The sequence below is a fragment of the Trachypithecus francoisi genome, unplaced genomic scaffold, assembly GCF_009764315.1.
Source record: "Trachypithecus francoisi isolate TF-2019V2 unplaced genomic scaffold, Tfra_2.0 Lachesis_group11, whole genome shotgun sequence".
NCBI lineage: Eukaryota > Metazoa > Chordata > Mammalia > Primates > Cercopithecidae > Trachypithecus > Trachypithecus francoisi.
In genome coordinates, this window is record NW_022681456.1 from 14,028,621 (window position 1) to 14,050,366 (window position 21,746).

A 21,746-nucleotide genomic window follows, 5' to 3' on the forward strand; every position below is an offset into this window, starting at 1 on the left:
TTTGAAACAACTGTCACATGTTATAATTATATAATACATAATGTAATTCATCACTCAAAGCTATCTGCACTCCCGTCATCTACTAGTAAATACTCCTTGTGGGCAGATAACATCTGTCTTGTTCATAGCTGTAATCTCAACACACTAAACAGGTTCAGGCACATGGTGGGGCCTGAATAAATATTACTGAGTGATTACATGAATATTTGAATAAAAACGTGGATTCACACAGCTGATCATTACCACCTGAATTGTCTCCACCTCAACCTTAATCTTACTCCCGATCCAACTTGTCATTTTGTATTTGAGGATATGACCCTTGTAGACCAGTAGGTCGTTGCCCATAGTACGGTGGAAAAGAATTGCAGAAGGGAATTGACTGTACTGGGCAGGTTTCCGAAACCCGCCTTGGTGGCTTTATATGGATGTTTTCAGTCACTTAGTGAGCAGGCGCAGTCCATGTGCTAGAATCCTGGGACTTTTCCAAAGTGGTCAATGGACCCCATCATTGACCAGCACCAATATGTTATTCTCTCCTATTTCTTTTTTTCTTGGAGAACCTGATATCTAATTTTCAATGAACATGTTGCTCTATTTTGCTTATTCTTTCTGAGCTGTCAGGAAGGTGGGAAGACTTTCGTTTGTTCTACATCATCCCATGTGAAGAGAAGAGAAAAAATACTACCCACATTACAATAGCAGCTTGGGGTTTAATATTGTTAGAGTAAGGATGAGTAATTCTGAAGGCAAAGAGTTCAATTAGGGTGAGTCAATGGAGTATTTCAGTGGATGTCAAATTAGCAGAATCAGCCTCCTTGTTCTAACTCTTACCCGAAGGCCAAGACTCCCCAAAATCTTCATGTTACCTCATCTAGCCTGAACTTTCATGAGCCTGTCTCCTTATCTATAAAGTGCTGAGAACAATATTTATCTGTTAGTATTATTGTGAGGATTACATGAGGCAACATATGCAAAGTTTCTGTCACTATATTTCATTCTTACTGTACACTAGCCTACACTTCCAAGAAACCTTTAGATTAACCTAGCTATTGAACGCCCCATTCTAGGCAGCCCCAGGAAGACAGATGGCAAAAAATGTGAAGCCCTGCATCAGAGGGCTTGCAAAAACATAGTAGAACAAAAAAGAAGAAGAAGAAAAACATATTGAACAGCTTCTTGGATAGCATTAGCCCAAAGGTTTGATTTTGCATCTCTAACCAATAGAGAACTTTCTATGTCCGTAAGCATTTTTTCTTCAAATAATTGCTGACTTTTTTTTTTTCGAAGCTGATGGAACAGGAAAGAAGAAGGAAAAGAAGCCACTCTTTTTCATTTCTTCAAAGGCAACCCAAATTTGATCCCGTTAGTGAATGGCTCAAGATAAAAAAAAAACTCTACTTGTCTGCTTTCTGTGATTAAACAACTCTTTTGTTTGTCAAATAGCAGGGAGAAGAGAATAAAGGAAAGCTCTTGTCACTGTTAAGTGCTCTGAAAGTGCACTCCCTCCCCGCTCTCAATGGGTTAGGTGTGCCAGTGCCTACAAAGCGATTCTCAAGCTGGGAGGCAATGCTGGACTTCAGCTTCTTAGACTAGGAGAGAAAATGGGATGGGGGTGACAGACCCTGAAAAGCCCCCATGGGACTGTGGAATTCTCAAGTTGGGAAGGTTTTTCTTCCATGGATATCGCGACATTGGAAACCAGTCTGTTCCATGACATTCTCCATACAGCAAGTCATATTCTTGAACAAAACGAATAAACTGCTCAGAAAGACTTTTGAGAGTCTGGAGGAGGGGTCTAACCTAAATCCATCTTGCTTCATTGAAATTCAGCAATGTGAGAACTTGGGTTTTCGTGGGCGGCAGAAACTTTTTTGTGTAAATTACTCTTAGGTTTTGAAAGTTCTGGTTGGAATATAAAGGCAAAGGTGTTGTCCTGTTGAAAAGGTGGACAGATGTAGCAAATAAAAATATAGGACACCCGTTAAATTTAGATTTCAGGTGAACTAGGATTATTTTTTAAAGTGTAGTATATCCCATGTAACATTTGGAATACCCTTATACTAAAAAACAAAAAGTACTCCGCTGGGCACTGTGGTTCACGCTGTAATCCCAGTACTTTTGGAGACCTAGGTGGGAGGATCACTTGAGTTTACAAATTCCAGACCAGCCTGGCCAACATGGTGAAATCCCGTCTGTACTAAAAATACAAAAATTAGCCGGGCATGGTGGCACACACTTGTAATCCCAGCTACTCAGGAGGCTGAGGCAGGAGAATCACTTTCACCAGGGAGGCGGAGCTTGTGGTGAGCTGAGATCGTGCCACTGCCCTTCAGCTTGGGCAACAGAGTGAGACTCTGTCTCAAAAAAAAAAAAAAAAAAAGGACTCATTGTTTGTCTGAAATTCAAATTTAAACGAGCATCTTATATTTTGTTTGGCAACCCTACCTACTGACAATTTAACTCCGTCTCTTATTTCCTGTTTCGTTTTCTTGTAAGCAGTATGGGGGATGCAGCAGTACAGGTGGGTATGGATAAGATCAGAGAGCCGTTTAAAGCTTTTGGAGGACATCACTGGGGTGGTTTGATACATAGGTTTTAACATCAGGAAGGGCTAGATTCAAACCCCATGCCTATCTCTTACTACATGATCTTCAGCAAGTGACTTCCCCCTCCTAAACCTTCTTTGTGATAAAATGAGAGTCAATATCCATCTTATACAGTTGTTGCTGAGTTGAAATGAGGTGACATTAAAGCACCCAGCACACTGTAACTCCTGGATAAATGACAGCCCTTAACATACACCCTCTAGCAGGCAGTTCCTTCTGCCTGCAATGCCCTCCCTTAACTCCTACTTAGTCATGAGGCTTTCTGCATCTTGCCCTCCTGAACACTTAAAGAATGTTGTCTAAACTGTTAGAAAAGCCCACACACTCTGAGGTATTACATTGGTATCAGCATCATTGTTTATAAATGTTTTCCCAACCAGACTAAATTGTTTGACCTCAAGATACCCAGTTTTCTCCATCTCCACAGGTTCAGCATTTAACACTGGGCTTGACACATAGGAGGAGCTGGATATTTCCTAAATGAACATGTTATCAAGCCATTAACACCTTGGCATAAATTATCTATGATGGCAGTTTCTAAATGATAGTCCTTGGTGCAAAAAAATAAAGTCGATGTAAGAGAGTTTCTTACAATACTAAAATTATTATATTTAAAGGATTGCCTTTTATTTGAGACTATTCTTATTTGTTTAGAGTTTTTTTTATAAAAACCATGTCATTTATGGAACAATTTTTAAAGGTATTCGAAAGAATAAGGAGTTGGCAATCTCTACATTGAGCTACATCCGTATCTCTGTATCTGTCCCTATATCACTGTCTCTCTATATTTCAATGTGGAAGTTTCAACACGAAAAATGCACTAGTTCTTGAAATTCACAAGTCTGAGAGCCACTGCTTTATGAAATGAGTAAAAAGCAGAATTGCAGGGAATGTAATCCAGGGTTGGTAAATTTTCACTGGAAGAAGAAGAGAGGAAAGAATTACAGCATGAGACATAGCTGGAAAGATATTTTATCTGAATAAAAAGGAATTTGGGGGTGCAAAACGAGGAGTTTAAAAAGAAAACAAACTTTTTCTACTTCCCAACTCACCTAGGACTGAACCTCACCATCACAGAGCTCAGGAACTTAATTTACTTGAGTCCGAGGCCCTCCCAACTGTCCCTAATCCAGTTGCTCAAGTCAGCAACCTCCTTCAAGGAATAACAACACAGTACAAGGAGGGATGTCCATCCCATTGACCTCCAAGGACCCTCCTGTCTTTAGAATCCACATCAGGCCACTAGCTCCAAATGAGAATTGCGGGACCAGTGCCCCAAGCAAATTCTGGGAAGTCTGCCCTTGGCTTGGCCTCAGAATTACATTTCTGTGAAGACAGTTCCTTCAACCTCTGCAGCTCCATTGACCATGATTCCAGGCATTGTGAGGTCATTCCTCAACCCTACCTCCCTCTGGCCCTCCCCTCTTTGTCCTACATGGACACATCTGTCACTTTTAAGTCCCTATTGCTCATCTGTCATGGTGTACAACCAAGAAGAGACAAGGGAAGGGGCCAGATGAATGTCCTGCCACCAAGAGGAAGACTTTGACATTTAAAAAATTCTCCATCTTTCTCCATGTGTCCCATTCCCAACTCAGAAATAATAATAATGGTAACAATAATAACTTTATTATTATCATTGAGAGCTCATCATGTGACAGGCACTACACTAAGTACTTTACATACATTATTTATTAAATCCTCAGAAAAACCCATGAAGGAGACATTAGTATGTTGCAGATGAAGACACTGAGTCTTGGAGAACTTACATTGACCAAAGAGCTTCTCACACCTGGTAAGTGGCAGAGGGATTGGAAAGCCAGTGTTCCTGATTCCAAATTTCTGTGCTTACCCCTGCCTCACACTGCCTCCACTCAACCACCTTCACAGTCTCCTAGCTGTCCACCAAATGAGTTCAAAATTATCTCACAGACTCTCAAGAGCCTTCAAAACCTGATCTCCATCTGCTTCTGCAATCTCATCTCCCAATGATGCCCTCCTAGAATCCTCCATGGCAGGTATTTTGGAGTCCCCTTTCTTTAAGAAGTCTTTCACCTCTAAGCAGTCTCCCACATTGTTCCTCACTCTGTTTTTCTATCCCAAATATACTCATGTTACAAGCCCCAGTTCAAGTTTCAGCTTTCTCAGCACACCAGGCCCAATAAGTTCACCCTAATCTTAATCTCATAACACTTAAGGTTTGGTGAACCATGTAGTGTTCCCCACCCATGACCCTGAGTTGCCAATAATCATCCCTTATGTGTATTTTCTGGCTTCTCATCTTGACAGACACCCATGGGGTGGGGCCATGTCATGGCATCTGTGTCTCAAATCACCTTACTGGAAATATAGCAAATGCATAGTATTTTATGACTGATCTCCTTCTTGCTGCTTCCTTTCTCTTCTTTCTTCTTACTGTAACTGCACTAGATCAATCTGAGTCAACTGTTATGTAACAAAGTTGTAGAGTCATTTCTTTTTAGCTGCCATGGACTCCCAGATTGAAGGTCACATAACATTAGCATGCCTGGATAAACCAAGTATGCAACCACAAGGGGAACCTAAGTGCTCAGACCAAGGAGCAGGTACTGAATTAAGACATGGACACCATGTAGCAGAATCCAAGATCCAATCAGATAGAGCTCTGGAATCACCCCATGGTGGAAGCCAGTCAGATCATTCCTCTTGGCATCACCTCATTGCAAGATCCAATCAGATCACATCTCATTACCCTATCCTTATGAAACCTGACTCAGCCCCCAGCTCAGGAAGGCACTGCTTTGGGAGCTATCACCCCTGTTTTCTTCATTTACTGCAAGTAATAAAATCCCCTTGCCAAATCCTCTTTGATTGTGGTCATTGGGCCATCACCCAACAAGTGCTAGAACCTACCCATTGTGTGGATAACACTATTTCTTCTTCCTTGTCCCCTCCTCATCCTCTCCCTTTGGTATTTCCTTTCCTTCTTCTTTTTCCTTTCAGTTACCCTCTGCTTTGCTAAGCATGGCAAGCAGCTGCCAATGTGGCTCCCAGTGATCCCTGCCTTATGATATTTGCAACCTTGGGCAATCCTTTCCCACTGATACAGGGTGAACATAGTGACTTGCTTCTAATGAACAAGGTATGACAAAGGTAATGGCACGTGACTTCCACGATGAGGTTACAAGAAACATGACTCTCTTCTGTTTAGCACTCTTTTGGCAGCCACTCTTTCTTGTCCTTTCTCTTGCTCTCAGTCTATTGAAGGCAGCTTCCATGTTGTAAAATGCTTTGTGGAGAGACCCATATCACAAAGAATCAAGGAAGGCTTCTAGCCAACAATTCAACTGAGAATTGAGGTCTCAGTCCAGCAACTGCAAGGAACTGTGTCCTGCCAGCAACCACATAAGCGAGTCTGTGAAATGGATATTTCCTGGCTGAGTCTTGTGAGAGACCCAGAACCAGAGGACTCAGCTAAAACATACCCAGACTTTTGACCCACAGAGTGTGAGATCAGAAGTATGTTGTCTTAGAAGATGATTTGTTAACCAGAAATAGATAACTAATACATTAAATATCCATTTACTCAAACATTTTTTGAGCATTTAACATGTTGCCCAAGTGAAATGAGGGAACACTTGGGTGAACCAGACATGGTTCTTTAGTTTTGAAAAGCTCTAGCTAGCCTAGTTGGAAACTGGGGAGACAGGCAAGTTGTGATATTATTGTAAAATCATACTTTAAGAACTCTAGGCCGGGCACAGTGGCTCATGCCCAACACTCTGGGAGGCCAAGGTGGGTGGATCACCTGAAATCAGGAGTTCAAGACTGGCCTGGCCAACACGGTGAAACCCTGTCTCTACTAAAAATACAAAAATTAGCCAGGTATGGTGGCACATGCCTATAATCCTAGCTACTTGGGAGGCTGAGGCAGGAGAATTGCTCCAACCCAGATGGCAGAGGTTGCAGTGAGCCAAGATCATGCCATTGCACTCCAGCCTGGGTGACAGAATAAGACTCCATCTCAAAAAAAGAAAAAAGAAAAAAAAAGCCAAAACCAAAAACATTCTAATAGGAAAAAGAATAAAGACTTAGTAGAGTTTTTAAAAGCTCTAGCATAGTTGGGAGTTGGGAAGACAGGCAAGTTACCAGCTCATCATAATATTTAATAGGAAAAGGAAGAAGGACCTAGCAGACATGTGTACAAGCAGTATCTTATTCTGCTTGGGAGAGTCTAAGGAGGCTCCAAAAAGATGAGTGGTCTTGAAGGACAAGGGGGAGGTCATCGAACTGGGGGAGTTGGCGGGGGTAGGGAAGAACAATGTAGGTAAGAGGAACACCATAGGCGAAAACACAGCGGCCCAAAGAGGTTTGTCATAATTGGGCAAACAATGGAAAGTTTAACCTTCCTTATTCTGACTCCTGTGCAACAACAACAAAATGCATTCATTCCACATTTGCTCTGCTAAGTATTAACACTCAGTAGCTCACTGAATTCTTATAAATGGGAAAAATGCCCTTTTATAGGCAAAGAAATTGAGTCCCAAAGAGTAGAAGTGACTTGCTCAAGGTCACATAGCAAGTCACTGGCTAAGCTTGAATTTGAATGTTGATATATCTGACTTTAGAGCTGCCCTCTTGACCATCCAATGCCTGTATTATGTCTGTATCATACATCCAATGCCTGTATTGTGTCTGTATTATACATCCAATGCCTGTATTGTGTCTGTATTATATATCCAATGCCTGTGTTGTGTCTGTATTATACATCCAATGCCTGTATTGTGTCTGTATTATACATCCAATGCCTGTATTGTGTCTGTATTATACATCCAATGCCTGTGTTGTGTCTGTATTATACATCCAATGCCTGTGTTGTGTCTGTATTACACATCCAATGCCTGTGTTGTGTCTGTATTATACATCCAATGCCTGTGTTGTGTCTGTATTACACATCCAATGCTTGTATTGTGTCCGTAACAGGCAACACTGAAAGGGAGGGGCTTCTAGTTGCCACTGAATAGGACAAGTCTCCAAATGCCTGTGGACCCACACATTTCTCTCATGGTCTGATATGAAAACAAACAAACAAAAAAGAGGCTGAACCAGTCAGGTTCTCTGTCTGTCCCGAGGCAGCAGTGGAGTGGAGTGGACAAGGGCACAAGCCTGGTTCAAATCCTGGCTCTTCAACCTACTAGCTGAGTGACTTAGACAAGATATTTAGTATCTCTAAGCCTCAGTTTTCCCATCAGTAATATGGAGAGATAATAGTACCTAACCCATAGAGTCAATGTGATAATCCAAGAAAAGCAGATGCAGTAAGAAGTTGATTGAGTCAGGACCTCAGTATAAAGTCCCCTCATGTAAAAATCTAGTAATGAGGAACTAAAAGAGTAAGGGTGAGATGGCAAGGGTGGGGGGGGGAGAGAGAGAGAGAGAGAGAGAGAGAGAGAGGAGAGAGAGAGAGAGAGAGAGAGAGACTACTCCAGGCAGCCAGGCAGCCCTATATATTTTCCTCAAATTCTGATGACTTCACAATTTCTATTTTCTCATATTCAATATACCATTTTCTTGAAAAAATCTGATGTTGTTGGGGAAGGGGATGGAACAGGAGGAATTTATTCCCCATTCCTCATGTTTCTCTATAGAGGGACCTCCAATAGAGTGGCATTCCTGACCTCTTGCCCCCTTGATTGGCGCATCTGGAAGAAGAAACTGAAAGCACTCATCTAAGTCATCACTCTCTTGGGATCCACTTGCCTGCAGAAAATGTGCATTCTGAGGTTAGAGGATCAGGCATTGTCCTACTGGTCTGGGTGAAGTTGGAGTGAGGGATAAATTCAATTCAGGAGAGTATTCACAAGCTGTGTCCTCCAGTAGAGCTTTTTGTTTAAATCAATAATAAAGGTGACACTTTGATCTCCATCTGACCGAGTCTTTCGTGTCTCCTGTGATTAGTTTTGTACTACCCTGAAAAGGTTTACTTCTCTATGTTGCTCACTTCAATTCTTCATTAAGTCTTCTTGTTACAATTCCAGGTAACTATCCTAAGACAACTTTCTGCAAACATAGCCCTTCCTCTGGCTTCCTTTTCCCCTAATACTCTGGCTCCCCACCCACCCAGGTCCTGAATCATGGGGCAATTTGGCAGTTTCACTTTATATCCATGCCTTACCCTCTGCCAACCTTGCAGATGCCCCAGCTCATCCAAGTCTTTTCTAATTATTTCTTGGCTGATAACTATTCTTGCAATTTCTTCATGTCTGGTAAATGTTCCAATTTCTGCACTTTGTCTTTCTCGTTGACTACTTTAAAAAGCCTTGGTAACTCTGGCATTTTTGAATCATCATTAATTTCAAGCTTGTCTTCTTTTATTAGCTGTTCTACATTCCCACCAAGAACTCTTTCCTCTTTGATGCATTTGAGAGCCTCCATTTAATTTTCCTTCCCATCACTGAGCTAGGACTAACATGGACTAACTTACTACACTGATGTCCTTGCAGAAGCAGCAGTAGATACAGCATGAGGGTGGGAGTTCCCAAGGGTAGAGAGCTGGCACTGTGCATCCTCAAAAATCATTTCCAAGGGCTTGCTGCTCATCTGTCTGTTCTGAAATGCTTTCCAAGAATTACTCTTCTGAACTAATGAGACACAGGAAAAAGTCTCCAGAAGGACACTAATAATGTCCATATTTACTATGAGAGGAAGGTGGACTGATCAACTAGCTTTCTCCCATTAACATATATGAGATTATTTCCTTTTCTCTTTCCAGGTGAGTCACTTTGTCACTAGCAGATATTTCCCTGGGAGGGTGGGGCATGCAGAGGTGTTTTTGTTTGTTTGTTTTTGAGACAGAATCTCACTCTGTCACCCAGGCTGGAGTGCAGTGGCATGATCTCACCTCACTGCAACCCCCGCCTCCCGGGTTCAAGCAATTCTGCTGCCTCAGCCTCCCGAGTAGCTGGGATTATAGGTGTGTGCCACCATGCCCAGCTAATTTTTGTATTTTTAGTGGAGATGGGGTTTCACCATATTGGTCAGGCTGATCTTGAACTCCTGACCTCGTGATCCACCTGCCTAGGCCTCCTACAGTGCTGGAATTACAGGCACGAGCCATGGTGCCCAGCCTGCAGAGGTATTTTATGGGAGATAAAAGGCAGAGAAAAGGGATGGGTCCAGAGTTTGATTCTCAGTAGGGCTGTCCATCCAGTAAGGCATTCTGTGATGAAGAAAATGTGTTAGATTTGTGCTGCCTGACATAGTGGCCACAAAGCACATGAAATGTGGCTAGCGACATTAGGAAATGGGATGTTATCCTTTATTTAATTTCAATTAATTTAAATATAAATAGCCATGTGTAATTGATGGCTGCTATACTGGACAATGCAGCTCTACAGGATATTATTTTGAGAGTATCTGGGTCTTCTCCTTTTACAGAAGCCATAGCTCTTTGTGAGTCAGCAGATAACATACAAGAAGACAAAGATCAATCTGACTCTCAGAATCTGGGGCCAATGGATGGATGTCATGGATTGTAGCTCCATGCCCATGGGAGCTGCATTCTAGTGGTTGTTTCAAGCAGCGGTCACAGATTGGTAGTTTTCAAGCTAAATTCCATCTGTAGGCATGTTTGACTTACACAATTAAAAAATCAATTAGTTGCTGACATTTAAAAGAGAAAAAAACTTTATGCAAGAGATTTTTGCATAAAGATTCGGATTTCCAGCTAATCTTGAAAAATCAGAAGACTGGCTCCAACCCCCTGCACCTGGCAATATTCAGATGGAGATGGGTAGCAGAAGCCTCCTTTACCCAGGGTAGGAATTCTTCAGTTGGCCACAGTCTCCACCACTCCTTGTCATCTAAGCCTCTCATGTAGGCATTTGGATTTATTTGTCTTTGTGTCACAGTTATAGGCATAAGCTTTGCTTAGCATCAGACAAACTGAGTTTGAATCCTATTTCTGCCTTGTAACAAGCTGTGTAACCTTAAGCAAGTGACTTCACCTTTCAGAACCTCAGCTTCCTTAAAAGTAAATTGGGGGCAGGTGCGGTGTCTCATGCCTGTAATCCCACCAATTTGGGAGGCCGAGGCAGGTAGATCACTTGAGGTTAGGAGTTCAAGACCAGCCTGGCCAACATGATGAAACCCCATCTCTACTAAGAATACAAAACATTAGCTGGGTGTGGTGGTGCACATCTCTAATCCTAGCTACTTGGGAGGCTGAGGCAGGAGAATCACTTGAACCTGGGAGGCAGAGGTTGCAGTGAGCCAAGTTTGTGTCACTGCACTCCAGCCTGGGCAACAGAGCGAGACGCAGTCTCAATAAACAAAACAACAACAACAACAAAGGGAAGTGGGGAAGGTCATAGTTGTACTTCAAATGATTGTCCTAAGGATTCAATGGAACAATACTTGTAAAACTTTTGATATAGAGGCAGGCCTATGCTAAGGGCTCAATATATGGTAGCTGTTGGAAGGAGAAGGAGGAAATGAAGGAAGAGGAGACAGAAAAAGAAGAGACAGAGGAGGAGGAGAAAGAGGGAAATAAGAGCTCCTAGTCAGTTTCCAAACACATCTAAGACAACAAAGAAGAAAAAGTGCTATTTCCCCAGTGAAAGATTCCCTAACCTCTTCCCAACATAATACCACAACCACCCACATTGTAAACCCATGGGTAGGGGGTGGGGAAGAGAGGGAATGTGTTAATAAAAGCAAGGAAATAAATCAGCTGGACCCTGGAGCCTTTGCCCTTGGACCTGCAACCTTTGCCCTGAGAACCTGGTCTCTTGTTCACTTCTGTTATAAGGTAACAGCTCCCACACTTAAGACTTTTTAACAGAAGCACCAAAGGATGTGGACTTTCTCAAAATCTGTGGGGGCTCAACTCCCTTTCCCACTCCACTGTCCGTAATCAGAAAAGGTCTCCATGTGACATAGTTTGTACATGTCTATGAGAGGAAATCAAATCCTTCTAAGACAAATAGAGGGAAAGTTACCAGGTGGCTGTTTGCAAGAAATAAAGACATAAAACTTGACTAAATTCTCAAGCAGTTATGACTTCAGGTTCCCCATTACACAGTTTCTCAAAGTTGATTAGAGAACCATGTAATTTAGAATATTCTGGGGGAGGACTATCCAGGGTCCTGCACCTAGATACTTAGATTTATTCCATTTTGGGGTGGGGTTGAATCTGTATTTTGTAGTTATACAAGCTGTTTTACCAATTAAGGCATATTAATGATGTAAATGAGTAAAGGAGTAAAATACTTGGATGGATGAATAGATGGGTGGATGAGGGGATAGATGGATGGATCAATGATGGATAGATGACAGGTAGACAGATGAGTGGATGGGTGGGTGTGTGTATAGGTAGATCTGGAGTGTGGTGGTTCACCATAGTCGGAGGCCTCCCTCCAAGATCTCATAATTAGTACCTGATGAGAATAGCCCAACACACTTCCCACCTCTGGGGAAGCATGAGGATTACTGCAAACTGGGTGGTCAGAAAAGGCCTCTTGAAAAGGAAAGTCTTCCACTGGCTCTTGAAGTATCCAGATGGGGGCCATAGGAGGAGGTCAGCTTATTCATGCATTCATTTATCAAATATTTACTGAATACATCTTGTGTGACTAATTTGTTCTAGGTTCTAAGAATAGAACAGTAAAAAAGACAGGCAACTGGGCATGCCTACAGTTCTAGCTACTTAGGAGGCTGAGGCAGGAGGAGTTGAGCCCAGGAGTTCAAGGCTGCAGTGAGCTATGATTGTGCCACTGCACTCCAGCCAGCCTGGGTGACAGAGTGAGACCCTGTCTCTAATAAATAAATAAGCAAATAATAAAGATGTTTACACTGAACTTTAAGAGAGAAAAAAGCTCCTGCCTGTCCTCATGGATTTAGTTGGGAGAGACAGGCAATAAGCAAAATATGTAAGTAAAATACTTACCTTGTAAGATGGTAATAAGTGCTAAAGAGAAAAAAAAAGCAGATACCTTTGGTAGAAACGTGTTTCAAATTTGAATGTAAGATGGTGTTATACGAGCATAGGTCCCTGTCCATTGGTGAGATCTTGGAGGGGGGCCTCCAACTACGGTGAACCATCACACTCCAGATCTACCCATACATACACACATGCATCCGCCCATCTGTCTACCTGTCATCTGTCTATCATCAGTCCATCCATCTATCCCCTCATCCACCCATCTATGCATCCATCCATATGACACCTGTCCATCCTGTATCCATTTTTCTGTCTTCTATTCTTTCCTTCATTCATTAATTAAACCTACTTATCCAACTGTGTGCACTTGACCCTCTGTGAAGTTCTGGAAATATGAAAGTGAACAAAACAGACATTGTTATGGGCTGAATTATATACTCTATTCCCCTAATTCCAATTTAAAAGCCCTAACCCACAGTACCTCAGAATGTGACTGTGTTTGGAGACAGGGTCTTTAAGGAATAATTAAGTTAAAGTTGGGGTCATTAGGGTGGGCCTTAATTAAAAATGACTGGTGTTCTTATAAGAAGAGAAGATTAGGACACAGACAGAGACACCAGATACATTCAAGTGCAGAGAGATAACCATGTGAGCACACAGTGAGAAGATGGCTGTCTCCAGTCAAGGAGTAAAATACTTGGATGGATGAATACATGGGTGGATGAGGGGATAGATGGATGGATCAATGATGGATAGATGACAGGTAGACAGATGAGTGGATGGGTGGGTGTGTGTATAGGTAGATCTGGAGTGTGGTGGTTCACCATAGTCGGAAGCCTCCCTCCAAGATCTCATCACTGGACAGGGACCCATGCTTTTATAACATCATCTTACATTCAAATTTGAAACATGTTTCTACCAAAGATATCTGCTTTTCTTCTCACTCTCTCTTTAGCACTTATCACCATCTTACAAGGTAAGTATCTGACTTCTGAGAAAGGTCTCAGAAGAAATGAAACTGTTGTTACCTTGATCTCAGATTTCCAGCCTCCGAAACTGTGAGAAAATAGATTTGTGTTGTTTAAGCCACCCAGTCTGTGATATTCTGTTATGGCAGCCCTAACAGATGAATTCAGACACCATCACAGAAACAGGTGTTCACAATTAAGAGGCAGAGAAAGACAATTAAACAGACAATTACAATACAAACACATCTCCTTACCCTGCCTGAAAGCCCACCGATAAAAATACATCTATTTGAATTAATCATTGCTCTTTCGTTAATCCCATGAATATTTATTGAGCACCTTCTATGTTTCTGGGTGCTACGCTAGGCTTGAGGGATAAAACGACAGATAAGGTAGATATAGCCATTGACTTCAGAAGTTCACAGGCTCTTCTACATCTCCCTACAGACTTAACACTGATTCTACTCAGACTATGATAAGGACATACAGTGTAGTGTGGTAGAATAGGACCGTGGACTTTGGAATTAGACAGACTGGAGTTGGGACCAAATTCTGCTGCTAATAGGTTTTGTGACCTCAGCAAGCTTAACCAGTCTGAGACTCAGTTTATCTCTGAGATGGCCATAACAATGCCCAGATAATTGTTGTGAGAATTTAAAATGATCATGAACATAAATTAAGAACTCAGTAGAAGTTTGACATGGTTATCACTGTAGCCTCTGAGGCACAGCCAATCAGAGGATAATAAATATCACAAATATGGAGTGCTTTCTTGATATCAGAGCCTGTAAGTAATTTGCATGTATCATCTTTTTTAAATGAAGGAAGCCTCTTCCCTACCTCCCAAGCCTTTCCTAGTTTCATTTTCTGTTTTCTCTTTTGTCTACTTAGTGTTTTAATAATTCTCAGGAAAGTACTTAAGTCCCAAGATCGTGTGAAGGAGAGGCTATAATCCTGTCTGGAAAGAACTTGAGTCTTTCTTCCAATCATAGCTCCCCCATCTCTCCATTTTGGACGCTGGCTCAGGCAAACCTGGAAGATGTGTCTGGAGGGAAGGGGGCTGCAAGATTCTCCATTATATCTGCCGTCATGGACAGCACATTTGATTACAGGTCCCCACCAAGGTGATGCTGTTGTTTCTGTATATGTCACCTCTGCCAGCTTTTGTAGTTAAATTTCCTCTAGCACCGTAGGGAGGTAAGATCTGCTTCCTTTCCAAGAGGCCGGAGATGGGAGACAGCAAAGAGTTTGTTATCATGGAAATCACGTCTCCCCCTGGGTCCCAAGGGGCACTTCTGGAAATGGTTCGGAATTTGATCACAGTCTTCAAGCACGGTTAAAAGCTGTTATTTCCTCGTGTCTGATAAACAGTTGTTGAGAAGCTGACAGTTCTGGTTTCGCTGGGGAAGATTGGATTGGGGGAGGACGTGGGTCAGGAAAATGGGAACATATAACAGGATGGGGGTGGCAGAGACTCAAACCCCCGCAAAGCACCCCAGACTGACAGGATGGTTTGGAGATGGTCCCACCTTGGCTCCCTGTCAAGAGTCAGAAGGTCAAAGGAACATTGAGGTTAGGTGGAGCATCGAAAGTGATATACCCTTACCTCACAAGTGGCTCAGCTTTAAAGAAAGAAATAGAAAAACTTGGATAAGAATCATCAACTCTGAGGCCCTTGAAAAAAAATTCTCCAAAAACATTTTGAGGGATTGCAAACTCAAATACCTGTAGGAATCAAAAGGAAAATGCCATAAAGTTAAGTTGAAATGAGCTTGGTGAGGCTTTGGAGGAACAGGAGAGCACACACCTTATCTAAAGGGGTTGGCACGTACCAGCTCCAGCCCTGGCCAACTCCCCACTTCTTTAGGAAAAGCCCCAAATCTGGAATTCTAGATAAAAATCTCCCAACATTTAAATGTAAGCTAAGAATTCAAACATTTTTTAATCACATTGAAGGCCAAATAAAACATATCTGAAGGTCAAATCCAGTTTATTCATTTCAGTTTGCAAACTGTGCTATGAATGCTGAAATGAAATCTGAAATTCAAGAAGCAGAGGGGAACTTTATCATACCTCAATAACCATAACAAAAGACACAATAAAAAGAATAGTTATGATTTATTCAGTCTTCAGTGTGGTTATACTCCTCCACTGGGTCCTCACCACAAGCCCTGGGGTGTGGGAATTTTTACTCCAATGCACAGATGAGGAAACTGAGGCTTGCAGAGCTTAAGACACTTGTCTGAGGTTAAGACACTTGTCCGAGGCCACACTTTGCGAAGTCTCTGCAGATGGAGTAACCATTTCTCCATGTGTCTCTGCAGCACAGAAGGCCCCAGACACCTCTTCCTCCTTCCAAATTTTGCCTTGCTATATGCATTAGGCTTGTACTAAAGGAATGGCTTTTAACCAGAGCAGAGGGCATTTCTGACCTCCCTCCAGGCGTATTTGGGAACGTCTGAAGACAGTTTTGGTTGTCATAACTGGTGGAGGTAGAGGGTGCTTCTGGCATCGAGTGGGTAAAGGTCAGGGATGCTGCTCGGCATCCTACAGTGCGCAGGACAGCCCCAAACAACAGACAAATCTCCAGCCCAAAATGTCAATAGCACCAAGGTAGATAAACCGTTGTCAAAAAGAATTAGGGGAGGGAGAGCTGAGGGCTGGGGGTTACTAAGGAGATAAAAAGGAGACAGAGGATACTGCAGACAATACCCGTAAAAGTAGCTGTGTCATCAGAGAACCTGTATGATTTGCTAAGTGTTCTCAACCACACCGTCTCACTACATCTTCACTCCGGTCCCACAGCACATCTTCTTATCACCAGTCCACAAATGAGGATACTGAGGCCCAGAGAAAGAGAGAGACTTCCCCCCAGGCTTCATAAACGGCATTGCACAGATATTTATCGAGTATCTGGCGTATCTTTGTTCTGGTTCAGGGATTTGTCCCTTCTGCTAACACTTATTAAGTATTTGCTTACTTGCCAGGCACATCGCTAAGAATCTTATGTTCATCATCTCAGTCAATCTTTCCAACAACCCAGTGGAATAGGTACTCTGTGCATCTCCATTTTTATAGTTGGAGAACTGAGATTCAGAGAAGTGAAGTCATTTGACCAAAGTCACCAAAATTTGAACCTAGGCATTTATGACTTTGACTCCTGTGATCTTAACCACTTCACTGTCCTGAAGCCTCCCACAGTGATAATCCAATGAGGAAGCATGTATTGAGTTCCTCATTTGGAGAAAATTAGAAACACACAAAACCAATTATGGGCCAGGTTCAGAGCCTCATGCCTGTAATTCCAGCATCTTGGGAGGCTGAGGTGGGAGGACTGCTTGAGCAAAGAGGACCAGCCTGGGCAACATAGCAAGACCCTGCCTCTACAAAAAAAATCAAAAAACAAATTAGCTGGGTACAGTGGCACATGCTTGTAGTCCTAGCTACTTGGTAGGCTAAAGTGGAAGGATCACTTGAGTCCAGGGGGATGAGGTTGCAGTGCGCTATGATCATAACACTGCACTCCAGCCTGGGTGACAGAGCAAGACCCTGACTGTTAAAAAAAAAAAAAAAAGAAAGAAAAAGAAACGAGAGAGAGAGAGAGATTCTGGAACACATGCTGACTTCAAGGAGCTTATGTTCAAATGAAACATCAAGCACATTTACCACTAGCTGTAAAACAAAATGAAAAGTGATCAGGTATTAAGAGTCCAATAAATCACTGTAAGACTGGAGTCTGCAAACTATGACCTACAGGCCAAACTCAGCAGGCTGCCTTTTTTTTTTTTTTTTTGGGTGGGGGGGAGGGGGGACGGAGTCTCGTTCTGTCGTCCAGGCTGGAGTCCAGTGGCATGATCTCGGCTCACTGCAAGCTCTGCCTCCCAGGTTTACGCCATTCTCCTGCCTCAGCCTCCCAAGTAGCTGGGACTACAGGCGCCCGCCACCACGCCCGGCTAGTTTTTTGTATTTTTTAGTAGAGACGGGGTTTCACCGTGTTAGCCAGGATGGTCTCGATCTCCTGACCTCGTGATCCGCCCGTCTCGGCTTCCCAAAGTGCTGGGATTACAGGCTTGAGCCACCGCGCCCGGACTTTTTTTTTTTTTTTTTTTTTTTTGAGATGGAGTCTCACTCTGTCGCCCAGGCTGGAGTGCAGTGGTGTGATCTCGGCTTTCTGCCACCTCAGGCTCCCAGGTTCAAGCGATTCTCCTGCCTCAGCCTTCAAAGTAGCTGGGATTACAGGCATGCACCACCATGCCCAGATACTTTTTGTATTTTTAGTAGAGACGGGGTTTCACCATGGTGGCCAGGCTGGTCTCGAATTCCTAACCTCAGGTGATCCACCCACCTCGGCCTCCCAAAGTGCTAGGATTACAGGCGTGAGCCAATGCACCCAGCCTATAGCTGCTTTTGAGCCGAGTAGTTGCTACAGAGACCATTTGGCCCATAAAGCCAGAAATGTTTAATATACGACCCTTTACAGAAAAAGTTTGCTGGCTCTTGCTGTAGGAGAAAAAAAGAGGTGATCAATATTGAAAATTACCCACCTTGCATGCATCTCTCTAGATCTACTGGTGACTGGTTATTCCTCATAAACATTGGAATCATGACCCCAGGAGATGACAATATAAACAATGGAAGTAACAAATTCCATGCACTGGATGTTGACTATGTGTGAGGCATAGGGCTAATCCTCTCGAATTCCCCCAACAAACTCATCAGATAGATGTTATTAACCCCCTTTTATATATGATGAACATGAGGCACAGAGAGGTTAAGTGGTAAATGTAAGTTCAGTTACCTAGCAAGACACAGAAGCAAGGTTCAAAGGTGGGCATGTGCAGCTCTGAAGCTGTTAGCCGCCTCTGTGTGACAGCACACAGCACAAGCCCTGGCTCCTGATAGGTTTTCCCCAAATAAAATTTTCTTCTTCTCTTTCTTGATCAGGGTTCCTACTCCTGCAAATCAGTAAGAAGCGCCTGCAGAGCCCAGAAAGGCTAGAAAACTCCTTTCAGAACGAGCCTGCCTGTTTCAGACAACACCTACCAAGTCCCAGACTTCAGCAGGTTGCAAAGCTGCTAACTCAGCCTCACCTCGGGAAGCTGGCGCCTCTTCCAGACCGACTCAAATGCCTTCCCACCCACAGTGGTCCAGCAGTTGATATTTACACAGCACTTTACAGTCTCCCTTGGTTAATCCAATGTGTTCCCTGGTCACTTCTCATTAAGCCAAGTGGAGCCTCCTTTTCACTTGTTCTGAATTAAAGTGTCACTTTTCCCAGCAAGAGACTGCAGGTGGAAAGTACAAGCACCGAGCTGGGAAGGCAAGGGAGGGAGACTGGGACAGCCCCAAGTCAGCTCCCAGCCCCTTGCCTGGACCCATAATGGTACTGCCACATGCAACCCCTTCCCACACACGAATTACACAAAAATCATCCCAGAATCTCAGGGAGTTTTAAAAACTGACAATATCTGGCCTAGCTGGTGCAGGAAAATATTTGAGAACAGCAGTTGGACCTGTAAATATCTTTTGTGGTGTTCCCAGGCTAGCTAATTATACCAGCTGTGCAGCCAAGGCACACCTGGGGTGTTTTTGCGAGAACTAGCTCATTGCAGACTGCTGCTCTGAAGTCAGCTGTCCCTGGTCAAGGAGCCCAGAGCCTCAGCTCTTTCTCCCCAGCTTGATTGCAGACCATAAAAGCCAGTTGCCTCCCAAGGCGTTCAGTGACTGATAAATTGCTGCCCTAGCAATGGCGAAATGGTTACCTGGCCTCCCTTTGGCTGCAAAACTAGGAGCAAGAGAAAAGCACACTATGTATTTTAGTAGAAAGGATTTAGGTTTCAATTCTCCAGCTCTGGTTCTCAGCTATTTGATACTGAGCAAGTGATTTAGCATCTCTGAGCCTTGATTTCTTCTTCCAAAAGACATGTTGTCATCTGGGGCTGTCTTCAAGACATAATTAGATAATGCAACAATATATTTTTTAAATTGTAGCAAAATACACATAACATACAATTACCATCTTAACCATTTTTAAGTGTACAGTTTAGTGATATTAAGTACCTTCACATTGTTGTGCAAACATCACTACTGTCTATCTCCAGGATGCTTTTCAGCTTGCAAAACTGAAACTCTATACCCATTAAACACTAACATGATAATATTTTTGCTTAGTGCCTGGAACATTATGTTAGTCCATTTTGCATTGCTATAAAGAAGTACTTAAGACTAGGTAAATTACAAAAGAAAGAAGTTTATTTGGCCCACAGATCTGCAGACTGTACAAGAAGCATGGCGCCAGAAGCCACTCCTCGTGAGGGCCTCAGGAAGCTTCCAATCATAGTGGAAGGTGAAGGGGGAGCAGATGTGTCACATGGTGAGAGAGGGAGCAAAAGAGAGAAGAGGGTGGTGCCACAGTCTTTTAAATAACCACATCTTGCTTGAACTCAGAAAAAGAACTTACTCATCACCATGAGGAAGGTATCAAGCCATTAATGAGGGATCCACCCCCATGACCAAAACACCTCCCACCAGACCGCACCTCTAATATTGGAGGTCACATTTCAACATGAGATTTGGTGGGGACAAAACGTCCAGACCATATCAAATATGTAGAGATTCAGACCTAATTCCCATTAAACAAACAATGTAAGATCTGAATCATGACAACAGCTGAGTTTTTCTTGCAGGTCTGAATGTTTCTCTGCTCTAGGGCATAGAAACATTTTGAGGGAGAAATCTGGTATTTGCTAAAGCCTGTTCTCTTAGACTGTGAGAAGTCACTTCACTTCTCTGGACTTCACCAAGATGCTCTGAAGACATATAAAATAAGTTCAAAGCAACCGTCTAGGTGGTGAAAGAACACAGTACTATGGGTCATACAGACCTGGGTTTGTGACCTACTCTGCCATTTTTCAGCTATGTGATTTTAGCCAAGTCATTTATCTCAGATCCTAGCAAAAATGAAACATTCCATAGATGTTTGTTAAATGGATAAATGAATGAATGAGTAGGTAAATGAATGATCTCTCACTTACCAATAAAATCATACCTGTTCCTGGAATGTTCTATCAAATAGTAGAATTATTTGCACTGTGCTTTACAGTTTTGAAAATATCTGGGATGCAGTAGAGCTGAGTGGTTCAGGGCTTCCATTTGCATATTTTCAAATAGACAAATTTGGATTTGCATCCCAGCTCTGCCAATACTATCCATGTGATCTTGGACAAGTTACATAATCCTTCTAAACCTTAGTTACTCCATCTTTTAAATATAAGAATAATAGGCTGTGCTAGCCAGCCTCAAAGATAGCCTCCATTAATTCCTTCTCCTGAAAGTTCAGTTCTTAAGTAGTCTTCTTTGAAAATGAATAGGGCTGAACTACACAGCCAATAGGATGTTGCTGCCATGATGGAGTGTGACTTCTGAGATTTCCATAAGGGACACTGCAGCCTTAGCCTCACTCTCTCTTGGATCACTTAGTCTGGGGGAAGCCAGCCACTATGTCAGGAGCATATTCAAGAAGGCCTATGGAGAGGTCCACATGGCAAGGAACCGAGGCCTCCTGCCGACAGCCAGCTCCAACTTGCCAGCCACGTGAGTGAAACACCTTGGAAGTGGATCCTCCAGCCCCAGTCAAACCTTCAGATGATGTCAACCTAATGAGACAGCCTGAGCTAGAATCACTCAGTGAAATCACTCCCGAATTCCTGACCAACAGAAACTATACATGAGGCACCACAAATTTATTGCAATTTTTAAGTTGCTAAATTTCAGTTACTTAGTTACTCGGCAATGAATTCCTGGTAGACACACCTCATATGGCCACTGTGAAGTTCAAATGAATGTGAAGAGTCTGTCTTGTATGATGCCTGGCCTATAGTAACAGCTCAGGAACTATCACCTATTATTCTTATTTTGAGCCATAGAAAGAGATCATTTGCTTTTTCCTCTGATTCAATAACTCAGGAAATATCTACAAAAATATTCCCTAGAAGAGGCATCAAAAACATCTGTGTATGTAAGTAATAACACAGATGATACAGATCCAAGAATACAACTTTTCTATTACCCATAAAGAAGATGAAGCAAATAAAAGTCTAAAAGACTAAAAGTTCTTTTCAGAATTACAAGGATTTAGGTAAACCAATGGCAGGAGCTGTGGGACCCAAATTAAACACAAACTATAAAAATAGAACATTCAGAGCACTGATAGGCACACTATTCTTGTTCCTTACACTTTTATAGTCTGTAAAG

The 21,746-nt window shown here is 42.7% G+C and overlaps 1 long non-coding RNA gene across 3 annotated transcripts; it reads left to right on the forward strand.

Annotated features, from left to right (window-relative positions):
• Positions 1 to 4,060: 4,060 nt before the first annotated feature.
• LOC117090955 lies at positions 4,061 to 18,722 on the forward strand. Of its 3 annotated transcripts, none has more exons than XR_004440172.1 (3): positions 4,061 to 4,218; positions 4,313 to 4,401; positions 18,438 to 18,722. It is a non-coding gene; the product is annotated as an uncharacterized LOC117090955 (long non-coding RNA). The 3 variants fall into 3 exon arrangements; XR_004440173.1 differs by lacking the exon at positions 18,438 to 18,722 and adding an exon at positions 5,811 to 5,893; XR_004440171.1 differs by lacking the exon at positions 18,438 to 18,722 and adding an exon at positions 4,539 to 4,624.
• The last annotated feature ends 3,024 nt before the right edge of the window (positions 18,723 to 21,746 follow it).